The sequence below is a fragment of the Tursiops truncatus genome, chromosome 4 (genome assembly GCF_011762595.2).
Source record: "Tursiops truncatus isolate mTurTru1 chromosome 4, mTurTru1.mat.Y, whole genome shotgun sequence".
Taxonomy (NCBI): Eukaryota; Metazoa; Chordata; class Mammalia; order Artiodactyla; family Delphinidae; genus Tursiops; species Tursiops truncatus.
The window spans coordinates 21,954,417-21,960,753 of NC_047037.1; the positions used below are offsets into that span (position 1 = coordinate 21,954,417).

Genomic DNA, 6,337 nt, shown 5'->3' on the forward strand with positions numbered 1-6,337 from the left:
ATTGAGCAGTGGGTTGGATTTTAAATATATTGATATTTTAGCTTGTTACTCTTCCCAATGATATTAACGTGGAAGAACATGCAAACAGTTATGGTACTTAACTCTGTTTTTTTTTCCTAGATAATTTATTGAAGTCATGCCTGAGTAATCATTTTTAATAAGGGAAACATTAAATGATCATCTGAAATTTCATGTTGCATTGGAATTTCATTTCAGGGTAAACATGCTTAAACTATATTCAGGGGAGGTGTCACTATTTAAGTCCACACAGATTTTCACTATTCATTTCCTTACTTCTAATTCATGATCACCTACAATTCTGAAGAGATAGCCTAAATATTATTTACAAAATATTCAGTTCTAATGAACTGTAAGAGATTCTCTTTTATTGTTGTTGGATTCAGCTTGTGATTTTTCTTCAAACTTTCCAACTGGAGAAGTTGACAGTGGGTACATTTGTAAGGAACCCATCTTCTATTAAATACTAATCTCCCTAATTCTCAGTTTCCTAAAAGAGGAGAGATAGCCAGATTAAATTTAACAGGACTCCAGGGATTTGTACTGAGTTATTAATTCTTGTTTTTGTCTTTTTGACAAGGATGTGCTGCACTTTGGGAACTGAAAATTCATTCTGGAAAGCCTCTTTGACTTTTCATATTTGTAACACAGATGTTGGTCTTCAAATTCTCCTGCCTGTTGGAGTTTTATATCTCACAAGCTATTTATATACAAACGTGTTAACTACCATTCCAGGCTTCTTTCAATCTGTTTTGAGGGTTGTAAAGGACTCTTTTTCCTATATTTTGCTTGTATTTAGAAGTGTATAGATTATGAGTGGGTGAAAGTGAAAATTTTAGAATAAGACTCTCTGCCTGTGTTCAAACTCTCTATTATCTAGTCATGTGTTCTTGAGCAACCCATATTTCAAAGTAATATTAGTACTTACCTTATAAGATTGTTGAAAAGATGACTTTATATATATAAAAAGTGTTTATAGTGGCTAGCATATAATAAATATTATATAAATATCAGGTATTTTTATTATTATTCTTTTTCTCTAATAATATTCTTAGCTTGCAATTTTCCAAATTATAACAGTCATAGAAGTCAGTGGTAAAAAGAAGAATAAATAACCCATTAATAAAAATCAATTATCCATCTCCCTTCATTATTTATATGCTTACAGGTAGGTGCCTTTATTTTTTTAAATTATTTTCTCAGAACTCAGCTTGTCTGTCTTGAAATTTTAAGAGATGTCGCCACGTTGCTTTTTCAAAATGGCTGGAACAATCTACATTTCTACCAGTGAGAATAAATTTTTCCTCTTGTGACATAAGGAGGTATACCTTGCAGTTCATTACCCCTCTTCTCAAATGTGTCTACTCTGATATACACTCAGCTTATCTTTTGAGATTTTTAACGTCCATGATTGCATATATTTTTATTTCTAGAAGCCAATTGTTTTTAAGTTTGTATTCTTTTTTTTTTTGTGGTACTTGGGCCTCTCACTATTGTGGCCTCTCCCGTTGCGGAGCACAGGCTCCGGACACGCAGGCTCAGCGGCCATGGCTCACGGGCCCAGCCTCTCCGCGGCATGTGGGCTCTTCCCAGACCGGGGCACAAACCCATGTCCCCTGCATCGGCAGGCGGACTCTCAACCACTGCGCCACCAGGGAAGCCCCAAGTCTGTACTCTTATTTGTGAAAATTTTCTTGAGTGTGTTGATCTTTGCAATTTTATTTTTATGTCTTTAAATATTTTATACAAAGAAATTCTGAGAGTGTTAATGTCTTTAGCCCTTGGTTTTCTAAATCTGTTATTTCATGTGTTGATGTGATGTCATATTAATCTGTGGGAGTCCTGAGGTCCTAGTTAGGGATATTTTCCTTTAAAGGGCATTTGACCCCACTTTTGTCATTGTTTATGTTATTGGGGAACATTCCTATCTCCTATTTCACAGGCCTCTTTGGGGGCTTTTGCATTAGATTGGGAGTCTCAGAATCAACTCTCTTTGTCACTGCTGATCCAAAGGTCCAGGTGTTGGTTTGGAACTCAGTTTTCATGCAAACTTATTCCTCACCATTGTCCATAGATCTATCCTGGCTTCCCATCACATTGACTCTTCTTCACGTGGGCTGTCATGCTAACTTCCCACTACTAAAATCCTGGCTCCCGCATTTTGGGGACCATCTTCCAGAATCCTGACCATATTCCTGCGTAGCTCAGAAATACACTTTGGCCAACAATATTAGGAGCCCAGGTTTCCGGTGCTTCCAGGCTCAGTTCTAGTTAGTTGTCCTGTTTATCCTCAATTGGTGGGATAAGCCCTGGAAATCCCTTCCACCTCCAGTGAAACTAGAGCGGCCTCTAAGAATGCATCTTATCAAGAGTCTAGTTGTATTTGGGAAGGGGTGGTATAACTCAGCTCCCAGCTACTCATGATGTTGAAGCAGAAATCCAAGCTTTTTGGGTTTTGCCTCAAATTCCATCCTAACTCTTGAATCCTTGCTGCTGAAGTACCTCATCTACTATGCTTTCCCCCATCACTCTTTTATCCTTTTCATGATCATGGTAGTCTTTCTTCATTGTTGACTCTACTATGTGCTAAGTGGTTCTTTAGAGAAAATCAGAATAATTCATTGTCGATTTTATTTTTCATAGCTGTGCATTTTATTGGGAAAGCATGTATCATATGAAATTATTTACCTATGCCAGAAATGCCATGGTCTTTCCTAGTAAGCAAAATATCCTAGATTAAGATTGATGAGAGATTCAGCATTCCTTAAGTAATGAAAACAGGAAAGAAAGAAAAAAGACTAAGGAGTAAAGCACTAGTGATCCTCAATAGAAAGCAGAGTTCAACAAATATTGGCCTCATGACTGCAGAACATCCCTAATGTCGTCTAGCAACAGCCACTAAATATACATATATTTTTGTTAAGCCGAGTTTGCAAATGGTCCTGAGATCCAAATAGGAATATTTGGATTTTCCCAAAATGTCCTCTCCTTATTCCTGGGACACACACACAGACGCATACACACCCTCATTTGATACTCTCAAAGCGAAGGATCCCTGCTGTTTTCATATGCTGCCACCGTGTTCTTCTCCCTCTCCCTTTCTTCTTGTGCACATCTGCCCCCCGCGTTTTCATTAGAAAGAGGTGCTCGCCGTGAGAATGCCAGTGCCTGAGCCAGTGGTATGGGATCTACAGCTTGGTTTGCTGCAGTAGTCTGGATTCCATGCAGGGACTAAGAAAATGCTCCTTTCCACCAAGCTGTGAGCCCCAATCAGCTCTGCTTGTGCCCTATGTCTTACAGAGGGCTCACAGCTCCCACAGAACCATTCCATCTCTCTTGGCTCTCACACTGACCTGCCTCAACTTGTCTCACAAATCAGTCCGACTGGCTTCTCGTCCTTTTCTCTAGTGACTAAAACCTACTCCAAGGGGCTGGTCAGAGAGGTCCCTACTGCCCTCATACTTCTCCCTCTTCTGTCTCCCAACAGTTAACGATCACAATGCCCCTGTAAATAGCAGTGGCACTTATAAGATCCTGGGCTGAAGTGGAATGGGAAGGGGCACAGCTTGAGTGCACCAATATTGTTTGAAACCAGACCCAGGTGGCTAAAGTATCCTTTTACTAAAGTTAAACAAGTATTTAATAAGCTAGCTTTAGCATTCCATTCCTTTATTGCCTATGCTGATAAACTCAGCCACCAATAAGGGAGCAGTGACATCATCAATAAAGAACACTAGGGCAAAATGGGACAATCACTTTTTTTTTTTTTGACAGGAAAGTAGGATTTATGGGTGGGCATGAGTAAGGAGGGGGCAGCGCCAAAGCTCTCATGAGTGCGGGGTCCGCCATGTGTCCAGGGCCCACGAGTAGGGATGTATTTGACCCCACAGCCGTCCGTGATGAGCCACTTTTCTGCCACCATGTTTGCAAATTCATCTGCATTAAACTAAGTAAATCCCCACTTCTTGGAGATGTGGATCTTCTGGTGGCCAGGGAACTGAAACTTGGCCCTGTGGAGGGCCTTAATCGCATGCTCCTTGTTCTGCAGCTTGGTATGGATGGACATGATGACTTGGGCAACGTGGACCCTGGCCACTGTGCCCTGGGGCTTTCCAAAGGCACCACACATACCTGCATGGAGCCTAGACTGGGGACAGCATGCCAGTCATGAATGTCCACTGGAGAAAGCTGTCTCCAAGTTCCCTTGGGGCAAGCGGTACAGGCAACAGGCTGCGTACACTACCGAGGAGGCTGCGGTTTGCAGCCATTGCACACCAGGCCCCCATGGAGAAAAGAGCACAGTAGGCTTAACTGGCTGCAAAGGGACAGTTACTTTGGAACAGAGTTATTTGATAACAATGAATTAAAGGTCCCAAATCTCATTTTGTATATATATATATACACACACACATATAAATATACATGGATATAAATTCTTAGAGACATTTTGAGTATTTCTTATGCTTATAATCTAAAGATTATTCAAAATTAAAGAAAAAAATTAACATTGTTAGACTGTGTTTGCATATATATACATGCATGTACAGCCATCTATGACATGATCATCTGTTACACATTTACATATACTAGTATATATATACTCACACGTTTCAATAATAACATGGCTTGTATTTGAAAACATGAATTTCTGAAGGAGTCCTAAGCACAGACAAGTAAAAAATAAATAAAGCTATGTTTTAAATTGAAAATTGGAAGAAAATTTCAAATTTTTATTCACACCAGTTTGAAAGTAATAAGAATCTAGAATAGATGACATATATATTTTAAGTTTATCAATGCAGCAAAGTTTATTGAAATTCTGCTCAATGCTAAATCTGACAATGAGGGACAGTATTTTTTCCCCTACCTTCATCCCTCTCTTCTTCCTGTCTTCCTTTCTTTCCTCCATCACAAATGATTTCAAGGACACTGATTGAAATTCTGATTTACATTCTTCTCATTTAACACACTGTATGTTTTTTACATTTAAAAATATTTTGGCTTCTTTTGATAATTTAGTTTAATTAATGTTTCAACCTTTAGCTGTACAATTTTGTCCTTTAATAAATATTTGATGGATTTTGTGTTAATATAATTTTTAAAAGATTTTTGTCTTTCTAAGTGTTAAAGTAGTATGTGCTACATAATAGAAAGTTTTAAATTTCAAAATTTAAATCCAGAAAGCCCAGTGATAAAGAAATGGTTATGAAAATATGATATAGCCAGATATTGGGATGTTGCACAACTACTAAAGTAGTTTTTTTTATATATATAATAAACTGTTAAATATAAGATGGTAAGTGGAAAAGGACATAAAGTGGTATATGTTGTGTACTTTATATTTGAGTAATATGCACCTATTTCATTATAAAGATATTTGTTCATTTATGTGTATTTAGAAAAGTTTATTAAGGATACATGAATATAAAGCTTTGGTCTCAGTATTCAGCCAAAATCTGCTATTGGGTTTCATCGTTGAGTTTTGGAAGTTCAAAGACCCACTTAAGTGTCATTTATGAAAGCCCTGAACTTTGCATGATCAGTGATCATATGATCGTATTTGTTATCATCATAGATAAGCATCATGACAATGTCAACAGTGCATATAAAGCCCATCTTTGGGGTTTGTCATTTAATATCAGATTATCTGAATATCCATTTCAAATATAGGTAAGGATTTTTGTTGAAACTTCTGTTAAATCTTTATGTGCTTTATACGATAAAATTCAATTTTTCTGGGGGAGTATGAAGTATTTATTGTAACCATCAAATGCAGCACTAATTAATTATTCTGAAACTGTTAAATCCACATATGTAACCATTTATTGAGAACATTCAAATGTTTAAATTTATCAAGAGATAGATTGGCAATAGGAATGTTAAAAGAGAGGACATAGATAACTTAGCTAGATAACGTTTGGAAGAATATATATTTTTTAAACCAACTAATGCTTATAAAACTCTAAATAACATACTGCAAAATAAGAGGTATTAATCTACATTACAATACCAATGTCGATGTTTGCAGATGTTTTAGCCACAGTATATGTGATTAAAATTCAATATTTATACATTAAACAAAACAAGAACGCTACATGATTCTTAGATATTTAATTCCATTTGGCCCAAGACTTTCTAGCAAAGAATTTGTTTTGTAATTTCTGGTTTATTCTGCTGATGAAGTAAAAGTAGAATGCCAACTCTACCACTCAACATTTCATGAGAAGGAAAAACATAAAAACCATATCAATGATCAATCATATTTAATAGGACTTTTTAAAAAAGATTATACAGAGAACCAAAAAATAATAATAATGGA

The 6,337-nt window shown here is 36.8% G+C and overlaps 1 non-coding gene across 1 annotated transcript; it reads right to left on the reverse strand.

The window, feature by feature from the left end:
• Positions 1–4,204: 4,204 nt before the first annotated feature.
• Positions 4,205–4,339, reverse strand: LOC117312248 (small nucleolar RNA SNORA70). The gene has a single exon (XR_004526506.1). It is a non-coding gene; the product is annotated as a small nucleolar RNA SNORA70 (small nucleolar RNA).
• Positions 4,340–6,337: the final 1,998 nt, after the last annotated feature.